Raw genomic sequence first — 13,332 nt, 5'->3', positions numbered from 1 at the left:
ACAACATTCTGCTCTCTAACACCGTTAACAACATCCCCACCCCACTCAATGCCTACTCGCTCCATCCATACTTTCTGTCTCCTCCGCATGTCATCCAGAAGCTGCTTCTCGACAACCACCATGTCCAGCACTTCTACTTCATCCTACCTCTACCGTCCCACTTCACCTTCTCAATTCTCTTCCACACCCACATCTCAAACGTCTCCAGTCTTTTCTTGTCCTTTCTATGTGTCATGTTTCCTCTCAGTAGAGCGCTACACTACATAAAAGACTCTTCACTTGCCTTTTATTTTTAAATCTTTACCATAAGGATCCACTCAGAAGCTCCTTCCTGTAGATGAACGCCTCCTTTGCTAACGCAATTCCCTCACTCATTTGCTTACTGCCGTATTCATTTTCCTCTAATATACGGCCCAAATAATTGAATTACTCTACTTGCTTAAGTTTTTACCATCTACTTTTATCCTGAACCTAAAATTCCCAGCTCGTTATGCTTTACAAAACCGCATAACCTTGGTCTTCTTATGATTAATCCTCATCCCATACTCCTCGCAAAGCTTGTCTAACACATCCACTACAGCTTACAACCGTCTCGCTGTCAGGTTAATCAACGCCTGATCATCCGCGAACCTTGCTGATTTAAACGTCATTTCCACCACTTAAACTCCCGCCTCCAACTCATTCCACGCCTCTCCCACCATTTCCTCAGTGTACACATTTAAAAGCAACGGCAATAGTGGATAGTTTTGTATTTATTACACCCTTTTTATGTTACCCTATATATTGTAGTTATTGCAGTGGTTATATGAAAATAAAAGTTTATAGTTACAACACAATTATTCGACGACACAGGTTGGTTTGTCTCTCTGTGGTCTGGAAAATCCTCTCAGCCTGCGTGGTGTTCGTCCTTGGTGGGCCCTCAACTTTTTGGGTCTCGTCCTGTTGTAAAATCTCTCGTTCCTCTACTTAATTCCAGCTCCTTTGTCAATCATCCTTTTCTTCTTGGGCTATGTCTCGCACGATGCCACACTCTGGAACCTCCCTCTACCAAAACTTATGTGATCTCTCTTTTCACGACCGTACAGTCAAACGGTTTGATCTACAACGTCCTTGGCGCTCGGCTTCACGTTCCAACCCTTCTACTCCCTTTTGTTGCCAACACCTTCCCTCCTCCACTTAGGTCTATTGTTTATTCTCCGAATTCACAATATGGTGGGTCCCTCATTGTTATTATGAACCATGAGGTGGTAAATGAAAAATGGCGAGGCCAGTATTATGTTATACCTTAGCGCATATAAGTAGTTCGATGTAATAACCTTTATTTATAGAGGATACCATTTCATCAAGGCCTCTAAATGCTAACTATTACTTTCTCAGAAAACTCACTGCATCAATAAGGTGCTAAATTACGTTACCATTGCTCTGTATTTCTTGATTGTACGAAGAAATTTCAAGATCAAGCTGATGGTCCAATATATATTCTTATCCCTACAAATTATTCCAAGGATGTCGAGGATCTCAGACGGCCAGCCGTAGTGTAATACCGACTCAAATTTGGCTAAATTCCCCAGATGACAAAGTCCATCTCTACTCAAATCTCCTCCTACTCAAATTTCTATCCTTCCCAAAAAGCACACACTTCCAGCAAAACAAAAAAATAATAATACGTTACTACCAGTGAGCCAAGTACATTTTTCAATCCACCGCACTTAAAAATGTTGATTTACTTTACCACATTTATGCTGATGAAGTTTGGTAGGTCGGCCTTCCAAGGTTCTGAATTCAATTCTTTTCACTATGTGATCTCGCTGAAAAGGGCTGATGTAGCAAATCTAGAACGAATGTGAAGCAAGCGAATCCACGAAGCACGAAGAATTAACTCACTACTCTTCCTTACATGCTGAACAATACTATCGTTGTAAATGGAAGCATATGAGACTTGAACAGAAAAGCAGCAATAGAAGGTGACTGACGGTAAACGAGTTCTCTCAAAATATGAGATTGTTTTATTCCTGCCTTTGGAGAACCCAGCTGAAACATACTCCAGCAAATATTCCTTTTGAGCGGGTACCTGCTGCTCACCAAGTTTTAGGCTGTTCAAAGAGTGGCGGACGGAGCTTAGGCATGACGGTGGCTTTCATGCTCTCACCAGTGCTTACGCGGAGATACCTACCTAGCCTCTACTTTAGTTGGCTTCCCATCGACTATGGTCAAAGACCCAGAGAGCAAGCGAGACTTATGAATGGAAAGTATGGGAGATTATCATTGAGTTTACCAACTAGACGTATCGTATGTATTCCACAATTTCAGCAAGAAATACAAAACGTTTTAGTAACTGAAGCAGTGCTTCACTTGCATCAGTTTCATCCGCATGCACGACACTGGCGTCCACGTTCTTCCACTTCCTTCTCTTCTCCATTTCTTTAATCATTTCCTTCGTCATCCACATTTTCTTTATCTTTCTAATGTCAACATAGCAAATTGACCTCTCGACCACTCTGTCTATTCCTTTTTTAATCTTATCCCTCCTTTGTTCTACATTCTACCTATCTCAAATACTTCGGAAACTAATCTCCAATAGTCATGGTATTATTTACTCATAGCCCCCATCAGAGCTTCTACGTCCCACTTCCTCGCATTTCTGATTTCCGCAGTCCCTTGACTACGAATGTTACAAAAGAGGATTGTCGAGTCGGCTTGTAAGTGTTTTGTCCACCACCGCGCATTTAAATGGGTTTACAAAAGTCGCCACTCGTGTCGCTGGCAGACAAATCGATCCGAGTTTCACGGGGAAATAAAGTAAAATTAGGGGTGTCAACCGAAATTTACATTCACGGTGATGTGATTGTGATTCATCAGATTCATAACTCATCCGTGCTATTCCTCGAAACGACATATATTATACTCAAAAATGTTGGGAAAAAATGGATCGCATTGCACTCATCACCGCGCCGCGGGCATTTTTGAAAGCCGATTAAAACGCGACCGAAGTGGCAACAGAAATCAGCCTTCTATGGAATAGAATTGGGCCTCATCTATGCAGTCCTCTTGCTATTGACCCTGCGTTGCATTTCATAAGAACTATGCGGTGATTACAATCCGCATCCACCGACGACACCCGCCCTTAGCGGAAGGGTCCCTTTCGATGAGTTTCCGAGGCTCAATTGATTGCACTCCATGTTTTCATGGAAGAGATAAAAGGTTTCTCGTTGCCAAGGGGATTCCTGCACAACCAGCTGATAACTAAATTTTTCCTACTTGGTCGGAGTTCGATTCGAAAATTTCATGCTTGGAGGGCGAGTAACCACCGCGCCAAAGGACTATTATTTAATTAAATTTGGTTAAGAATTTGAGAGCTTTACGATCCAACGGTGACGATAAGATCCTGCCCAATGACAATCGCTTTCAATTTATGAATATCCCACATTATCGCCAAAGCCTATTCTTCAGTGGTTGTGTAAAAAACCTTAGGCCCCTTAAGGCCTGGTTAGACCATACATCAACACGAACGAGTTAAGGTCTAAATGTATAAACGAGTGAATGAACAAGAAAATGGACCGTGTGAATACCTAGCTTGGGCGAACGGATGAACAAAAAATAGAACCTGTGTGGCGTTACGTCGTAAAATCTGGTAGATTGTTCACGTAAGCCCAGACATAGGGAAAGCTCCAACCGTCGGTCACAAGCTGGTTCAGGGAAAGACTCCACAAACAAGAAGTCAGCACACAAGAAAAAAATTGACAAAAATATTTACGAGTTATTTTCGTTCAACATTTATATGAAGTAGAGTATTCAAAATCAGAACTATTACAGAAAACAACGATGATAACTAATGACCCCGTAGTAAAACATTACCAAACTAAATACCAGCAGTATAATTTTTCTAAAATCGGCCATGTCAGTCACGCCGTCCATCCACCACCAGAGCCCGAGCAGAAGAGACCAGGGTATTCCACGACGAGGAGGTGTGTAAGGGAGGGATTAATCCAAGGAGAGGAGGGGGAGAGAGGGCGATGATCAAACAGCTGGGAATCTGCCCCAAAAATCGCCCCTGTTGACTCTCAGCTCCGCCAAGCATCAGGTAATCCCATCCAGGGCAGGAGGGGGGGAACACTAAAAAATGCCACACCTGTTTATCCGTATCTTGGGAACCACTGGTCAACAATTGGAAAACAAATTGTGGCGCCGCTTTGTCAAATGTCCCATGAACCGTTGGTTACTAGCAAAATTGATTTGATAAAAACCAGTGCCTTCTTATCGTCATTCATGTCCGAAAAATAGCCTAAATATCGGGTACCCTCCCTTATCTTTCTCATCGTTTCGTTTTACTTCCATCCTTTTCCTTTTCATATTATATACTTCACTTCTGCTTCTTTTGTTCGCAAAATCAAGTTTTTTTGGATATGACAAATTTTTGTTATCTTAGCTTTGTTCGCGTCGCCTGCTCCATCTGCACCTTCTGCACCGGAAGGAACAATGAAAATCAGGCGGGTGCAGAAACGTTCAACTCGTGCGACGCGTACGGCTGTGTAACAACAAAAATGGCGCGGGGCATGATTTTAGAAAACATTATCGAGAGGGATTTTTATGAAGACTATAATGTTATTTTCCCAGCTTCATTCAGTCATGGGATGGAGATAGCGTGTTATTCCAGTAGTTGTTGCGATTTGTTCGGGTTTGTAATGATGCTGGTTGAACTAATATCGAACACATTTGTTTATTGTTTGTTTGTTATTTGATTGTATTGGTATTGCTTTTTCTACGTTTAATGAGAATCACTCATTTCATTTGACTATATATTTTAAGTTTGCATTCGTTTACTATTTAACCACTCGAAAAAAATTATTATTATTAATATTTCACCCAGTCAGATATATTTCAGATATAAGATGTCTTATTTCCGAGGAAGTAATGTCAAAATGAAATACCTTCCAATTTTCTATTATGGCCATTTGTTTTCTGCCGGTTTTCGTCTGCTATTTCCCATGATTCCTGAAGTTGCACCTTTTGCTCCACCTCCGAAGCTGGTGCAAAAGGTGCAGATAAAAGTTGCACCTTTTGAACCTGCACCCGCGACGCGAACAGCGTTCGTCACTTGCAACTTCCGCGACACGGACGCAAAAGTGGCAGAAAGGTGCAGGAAAGTGCAGAAGTGGCAGCAACACGAACAAAGCTCTTGTTTCTAACGATCGCAGCGCCGTCACCGCATTTTAGTGGCCATTTTTTGAACTAATTGCAATTATCTATTTTAAATGAATAGCTGGATAAAGGAATTGAAAATTTTGTGTTTGACTATTTTTCGTATGGTTTCAGACGAATTTAAAGGGGGATAATAATGTGAATTTTAGTCGTACCTCGTTCTCTTGCACTCCTAACATTTGTTTGAGCTACAGAGGGTGCATTATTTTAAAATAATTTAATAGTTTACAATAAAAAAAGAACAAAATTAAAATAAAAACCATCTTAAGTGACCACAGGAAAGACAAAATATGTTAAAAATTCGACCAACAGTTTGTTCTGCACGTGAGGCGCACGTAGGTAACACGAAAGGATAACAAATCGACAGTTCAATGAAACATTATGGAGAGAAAAATATTCCGATGGTCAAAGTGCCGATGCTTTCGTGTCGTCACTAGGACGTTTTTTTCCTTTGAAGCATGGTTATTTTCAGCGAAAACAGCCGGAAGAGGCACGCTGGTGTACGGATATTCTAGTGGCAAGTGGCACTTGCAAGATCGCGTCGCGTGTAACTATCCACGTTAGTCAATCTCCATGAGTAAACCCGGATTAAATGGATAGGAAGTAATAGCGTGAACTCCTAGTTGTTAGAACAGGCGGCAAACTTCTTTGAAAAGGGGTTTCAAAACTTAGTTTTAAGGTATGATATGTGCCTTAACAAAAAAAGGCAACTTTGTAGAAAAATAAAGAAAAGTTTAAAAATAAAAAAATAAATGTATTTTGAAAAAAATTCTTTGGTTTATTTTATAAACAAACACGGCCTTTACTTAAAAAATATCCCTCGTATTTTTATATTAATAACTTTTCTATTAAAATTAAGAGCATATATCGCAGAGTAATTTGTGCCTGTAGTTTTTTTATCACAAGTATGAGAAGACCGTTTGCCTGTCAGGTCTTGGTGCCCCCCCAGAAAAAAATCCTGGAACCGCCGTTATTTAGGCGTGAAGCTATGAGGATAAGAAGCTAAGTGGAAAAGGTGAAAAAGTGTTAGTAAATGAAAACGTTTAAGAAGGATGGAGAAGTAAGCGCGCTACACGCGTAGTTTCAGTCACTGTCGGGAGGCAAAATACAGCGAGCCATTTGAAAAATTAAGGCTAAGGATGATAGGATGCTGGCCGAACCAGAAGAGATACAGAGTAGATGGAAGGAATGCGTGGAGGATCTGTATGGCGGAAGGAACATACTGGCGATTTTTGACTTTTGATGCGAGAGGGTTGCAAGCCATAGTGAATGCGTTAGACAAGTGTTGCGAGTAGTATGGGATGAGGATTTATCACAGAAAGAGCGAGGTTATTCGGTTTTTTAAAGCATCGCGAGCTAGGAATGTTAGATTCAAGATTAAAGAAGGTAGGCAAAAATTTGAGCAGTTAGAGTAACTAAATTATTTGGGCGGCACATTAGACGATGACGGAGGAACGGATCAGGTTGAAAATTGCGTTAGCAAAGGAGGCGTCCATGAACAGGAAGGAGCTAATGAGAGGATTGCTATGTAAGAGTTTAAAGAAAAGGTTAGTGAAAAGTCTGATAAGTAGTGTATTGCTTTGCGTTGCGGAAACATGGACACCTGGGAAGGAGGACGAGAGAAAATTGGAGACGTTCGAGATACGAGCTTGGAGAAGAATGGAGAGGGTGATGTGGTCTGAGAGGATTTGGAACGACGAAGTGTTGGACATGGTGGGTGAGGAGAGGCAGCTCCTAGATGAGATACGAAGGAGACAGAAAGTATGGAGTACTTAGCGGGGAGGGGAAATACCAGTGTTTTAATGTAAAATGTTAGGTGAACGAGAGAGTGGAAGGAAGAGAATAGGATTTTCAGATAGAATATAAGAGAGTAGGTCTTACTATGAATTGAGGAGGGAAGTGTTTGAAGGAAGGGAAGGCTCCAAGAATGCTTCTTAAGTACTCCAAGAAAATCTACCTTAATCGGTGGAATACTTTAATAATAATAATAGTAATTTAAGTCATTCAATCAGCTTATTCTAATGTCCTAGTTTTTAAAATTAATATTACTACTGATATATATCAGGTTTTATCCTTCTTACTCTCTACTAAAGCCTGTTTTATTCTCACGTTACCCACAACATAATTCTCTGGGGATCTCCTTCGCCTTTAAAAATATTTAAAATTCAAAAAGAATTATCAGGCTCATTGCTCAAGCTGCCCTGAGAACTCGCTGTCGGCCCCTGTTTAGTGACCTTAATATGTGACCTTACCCTGGGTATTGGGATTTCCTAAGCCGCACTGGTTTAAAAATCAATTAGATATGACATGGCGTCTAACCTTCAACACTTCTATTTCTGTCTACATTATGTATGCCACTCAATTTGTCAAAGGTCACATAAAAGGTTTTAATCTTAACTCTGATGGATGTCACTAGTTACTCTACCAGAAGACATCACAATACTCATACAGGTGCCCTATGTACGATCAAAAAAATTGGCAACGAGGCTACCTAACATTTGAGTGTCCATCTACACAATAAAATTCCTTATATGCTTAAACAAACTGAATCTGTTGTCAAATTTAAAAGTAGTCTAAAAATGTTTTCAGGTAAATATTTTATTACTTTACCCTTTTAACTTATAATATTTTATCTTCCTATGAACGGCTTATTTTTGTTGAACCTAATTTACAATTGTATGAGTATTTGTGTTTTTTCCTGTATTTATGTGTGTTACCTCAGTACTTATGACAGCATACATACTGTTCTCATTTTTTTATGATCTCATGGAAAATAAAAATATTATTATTATGATTGTTATAATTAAATACAATGATGTTCGTAAAGTCCGTTTAACACGGGGCACGTCATTGCACAGCTTAGGACTGAAAACGTGTTGAAATTGCAAGAATGTGATCTTGGCATTTGATCAGGGGCTATTTTGCTGTCTCACATCCACGCAGTCTCGCATTTATTCTAGAAATTCACCGATTTACTCGAAGCTATTCACTGATTCACACCGATTTGGATTGCACCTTCATACATACGTCAGCTATTGGGCAATGACGTGCCCCATGTAAAACGGCCGAGAGGAATTGTTGACGCAATTACGTAGTCAAAGAAAAGGTACTCACGCTTTATTTTTTGACAAACCGGGTAAGAAGTACCCCACGATTTGCGTACAGGCATCTTTGGATTTCTCTGAAGCCTATACTTAAGACAATAAAGAATTATGAACACATTTAGACTCGAAAATCCCTTTTCCAGCGAAGAATAAATCTGAACTTGACCCGGTTTATGACTAAATTCCATCGTAGAATAATATTTTGACTACCTAATGTAATGTATTGTGTAAAAAAATAACAAAAGACTATCTGCAAATCGTATTTAATGTGCCTACATTACGTATAAGTCCTCCAGTTTACGATACCTGTCGCAGCGTGTAACTAATACGGCTGCCCGACTCGACAGTTATTCCGGCACCATTTTGAACCGCTTGATCATGCCCAGGAGTAATCGGGTGGTGAGCGGTCGCATCCAGGGGGAGAGCGGTGGTTCGCTCACCACCCGCTCAGTGAGCGGAGCTTAGCAATGCACTGATTGACTAATACACGCGGTGTGCACGATACGAAAATATTAACACTTAACCGGTGACGTGTGGTCTGAGAGACCGCTGCGTTTCTAAAATTATGAATGTTCAAAATTGCTATTTCAAAATATCTATAATCTTCGTGATCATCACAATTTTGTATAATAACGACACAGCACTCTTAAAATTTAACGTTCTTATTATTTATTTCTGAAAATTTGCAACAGAATTTTAGTAGCGGTCTGTGAGACCTCACGTCACTAAATTGGAAAAACCAATAAACATAATGCTGGTAGAAATAATTCTAAATGTTGTTAAAAACAATTCCTAGTGATTTTTCAAGAATAATTATAATAATTAATAATTTGTAAGGAAGCATTTTTAGTTGCACAACGTAGATAATTAAGCACTTAATTTAAAAAAGTACGATAGTAATAACAACTCAAGTGTTTTTCATATCAGTTTTTGATGCTGTGTCAAATAGCAATTTTTACTGAAAAAGTTGGTTCGTACTGGAAATGCATTATATTAAATATAAGTTTTATAATAGCTGAGAAAACAAAGAAAAATGAAACAAAACAACGAAAATGCCGTTGCAACATTTTATGAATTTTTGCTTTGTTGTGGTCTCCCAGACCGCATGTCACTGGTAGTGCAACAAATATTTCACGTCACTGGTTAAGGGTTAATAATTGGACTGTATTTTCTGCGGCGGTAGTCCCACACTTTCCAGATCACCAATCACCTGATTGTCGATGGTTTTCTCTGGTCGGAACCGGATCGAGACCCCGCTATCACTGCGACAGAATGGCTATTTTTTATTTGTTTATAATTGTGGCCAAAAACGTTTAAAAATTACACACCAAAGCTATGGTGGTGCTTAGTTTTATTTTTTTCGGAATTTTGATTTCCATCTCATACAATATCTTAAGGGGATATCCTAAAAATTTCAGCCCGACTGTTTAACATAAATGCAATTACATTTAATTTTCCCGAGATGAGGAAATAACATCAATTTTAGGGGTAATGCACATTTTTTTTTTAGGCCTTCAGGGTCTAATTTCCCTCCATTTTTTCGTCCGCTCAACAGTTTTCCATGAATGAAGTACTTCTCCAAAAGCTGCAGCCCTGCGTCACACTCCCAACGGCGCGGCGGGGGCGAAGAAGAAATTTTACGCTAAAATTTAACAGAAATTTTGATCTACTATGTTGCTCGTGCATAGGGAGAAGATTCGGAGTACCTACATGATTTCAAATATACAAATCGGTTTAGAATAATTCTGGCAATATTTTCCAATAAAAAATGCAATAATTATTCTGTTCTCTCGCACAATAGAGAGCTAATAAATTCCAGTTCACACTCATGCACGAAGACGAAATCCTGGGAAATCCCAGGGAGATACGTGCTTGAGGCCAGGCTAATTCGGATGAGAAAGGTGCTATTTCGCACCCGTCCCACCACACCTTGAATATGCAACGGGCATATGGGATCCGGTGCAGAAACACTTAATCCGTGAAGTATGTAAAAAAAGGAACGCTGTGCGATTTGTCAATAACTGCCTCGAGCGTACAGAAATCGTTAGTCAAATGTTAAGCGAATTAGGCCGGGAGCCGCTAGAGACTCGCAGGCTGCGCGCTAGGCTCAGATTGCTTGAACATCATATTGGAGCCCTACTATATTTCCAGGTGCGGCAAAAGCGATAAATTAAGAGAGATATTTTGCCAAACGGTTAGCTTTGTGAATTTGCTTCCCCTCAAGCTATAAAGGACTTAAATAAATGCTAATCCCAATTTTATTTGTGCATTTGTTTTTCATATGCATACGGTTGGTGTCCGAATACCCTCTGCCATACACCTTTTTAGGCGGCTTGCGGGATGGTATGTAGATAAGTACAAGACTTTTCTTCCCGGACTTTTGGAGGAGGCAGGACAAGAGGATGGAATAAGGAAGGAGACTCAACGGCCAAGATAGGAGCCCACCAGTGTCTTCTGGGTAAAGGCCTGGTTACAAGATACATAGCACGTACAAGTTAATGTCTTAATGTATGAACGCGTGAATGAACACGAAAATGCACCGTGTAACCACCCAAATTGTGCGAACGCATGAACGGAAAATAGAATGCGTTCAAATATGGTTCATGCATTCCTACATGTTCCGTTCCGGTCCACAAAAATAATTCATGCAAACAGGCATTAACTCGTTACTACTCGTATTCGTTAATGTACCGTGTAACCAGGACTTAAGAAAAGGTGCGGAAAGGAAGGATGAATATTCCTGCGCCGTCAATTGGGTGAGGCCGGCTACCAATAGTGATACATAATTTCCCATTCCTAGAGAAATGGAAGACCATCTGATGTGAAGAATGATCCAGAGATTTTTCACCAGATTCGAATTTATACAGTCTAATCTCTCACTAAGAGCACCTAATTTTTTTATTCAGGGATAGCACTCTCGTAACGGCTGCTGTCCTGATACCTCCCGCAACTATTTGGGTGGCTTGCGGAGTAGAATATACATGAACGCTATCCTTGTAGCGCAAATGATCTTATCTGTCGGTATCCTCCTCTGAATATCATTACAAAAGTCTAACGCTCTACCCAATTTCTACTACTCTCCCTGTTTTTTGCATTAAACTAACGAAAGCGCATAAAAATAAAATCAATAAATGAGCTTGAAAACTCGTCTTTGCTTTTATGACATTGTGATTTTCACGTTTTAGCGTAAATTTGAACACAATTTTCACCGATGAATCAATAAAAATGATGGTAACGATAAAAGGGTGATCCAATAATGCATAAACAAACAAAGAAGGATATAATTGGATGTAAAATCTCCTTGTCATCGTATCTTGACATTTTGGGAAAATTTATTAAGGAAAAAAATAAATCTAGAAACTTTTATCGCACGCTACTGAATGAATATCACATGCTACTGTCTATTATTATTCTAGTACAGAGAATTAATTGCTAGATATTGAAGTAAAATTAGACCAGGATACAAAAGATAACATAGTCATTCCATTAGACAGATTTTATGGTTCCAAAAAGGTCCTTCAAAGAGGCTGTGAATTCCATTCGCAATCCTATCTATGGAATTGGATCTCTTGCAGCTATGAAACTAATGCTAACATCTAAAATAGGCCACTAAGATAAAATACGTGAGGTCGGGATTGAATTGCTCGAAATTTGAAGAAAGGTAAATATTGGCTCATTTCTGAAAATTATTTACGCAGAGCACCCGAGTTCCGGATGTTGGCTTAGAGCGGTGAATGAAACATGGCAAGCCTACTTCGTCATCATAAGATTATTGAACTGCATCGATCCCATCAATAATCTAAGATGGGGATAGCGTAATCATTTGGAAAAAGATATGGGACATAGGGTTAATGTAACCCTCCCAATTAATTTTGGAGCCAGCATCGGAGACGAAAACAAATATTGTAACGGAGGTGACAGCTTTCAGATAAGATTTACAAATAACGGCGCTCGCATTTTTCTGAGGGCATTATACCGTTCGAGGGGTATATAAGATCCTCTCCTTAGAGGAATTATAGGGAATTGTTTTATAGAATTCAACCTTTCGTGTGTTCATGCGGCATCATTGTCAATATTTGTACCGCCAATATTGGAACGAGGTAAGCTATTAAAACAACTCTCTATATAAATAGGCTTTGTTATACAACTTCGCACAAAGGAAAAGTTGTTGAATATTTGACGTCAGCAATCGGTTTTAAGATCAGAGTATTATTTTATTTTCTACTCGTATTTTTAATTTTTTTAATTTGTAACTCTATTATATTTTCACCAATATTTGGACTGATGTTGTAGCTTTAACTCGGGTTTGAGTGATAAGGCTAGAATAGGAATCATAAGTGACTCACACAGTGCAGGTATAGCGTTCATTTGTTAAGTAACATTTCTGTCACAAACCTGAAAGAGGGAATCCCAAGCTACAAAAATTTCTTCGAAAAGCGGGAAACATCACGTTCCAGAGTTTTAATGAGTAAGAAGCGCGTCCGGGGCTCCAATGCTGTTGATATGTTTATCACTCGAATCTTAACCAAAGCATGAAAAGCGAACGAATTAGTGAGGGATAAATTACGTTTGACCTTAATTAATTACTTTGGATGCGTTTGTCCTAACTCATGCAAGGTTATTATTAAGTTATTCAATTGGATTCCTCTTCCTAAAGCAATAATTTCATAATTAATTCCCGAATTTCAACTAAAATTCTAAAACTAATTGGTCCTTCCCCATATCAATCTGGAATAAAACCGCTTCAGGCTTGACATGGTGGAAATGCAATATAATCATGATAAAATTAAAAACGCCATTAGTATTTTCCACACTTCAATATATAGCTCAACTGCCGACCATGGTTTCGACTTGCCTACCTTGAGAATAACATAAGGGTGTGGAAACCATGGCCGTGATTGGAGTTTTATATTAAAGTGTTGAAATTACTATTGATGTATTACATTTTATCATGGATTAATGATAGATTTTGTGTAAAAAATATGTAGATTTTTTCGATTGCACGCACATTTTATTTAAGCACATAATT

This window comes from Ischnura elegans, chromosome 1 (genome assembly GCF_921293095.1).
Source record: "Ischnura elegans chromosome 1, ioIscEleg1.1, whole genome shotgun sequence".
In the NCBI taxonomy this organism is placed as follows: domain Eukaryota; kingdom Metazoa; phylum Arthropoda; class Insecta; order Odonata; family Coenagrionidae; genus Ischnura; species Ischnura elegans.
This window is presented reverse-complemented; position numbering follows the sequence as displayed.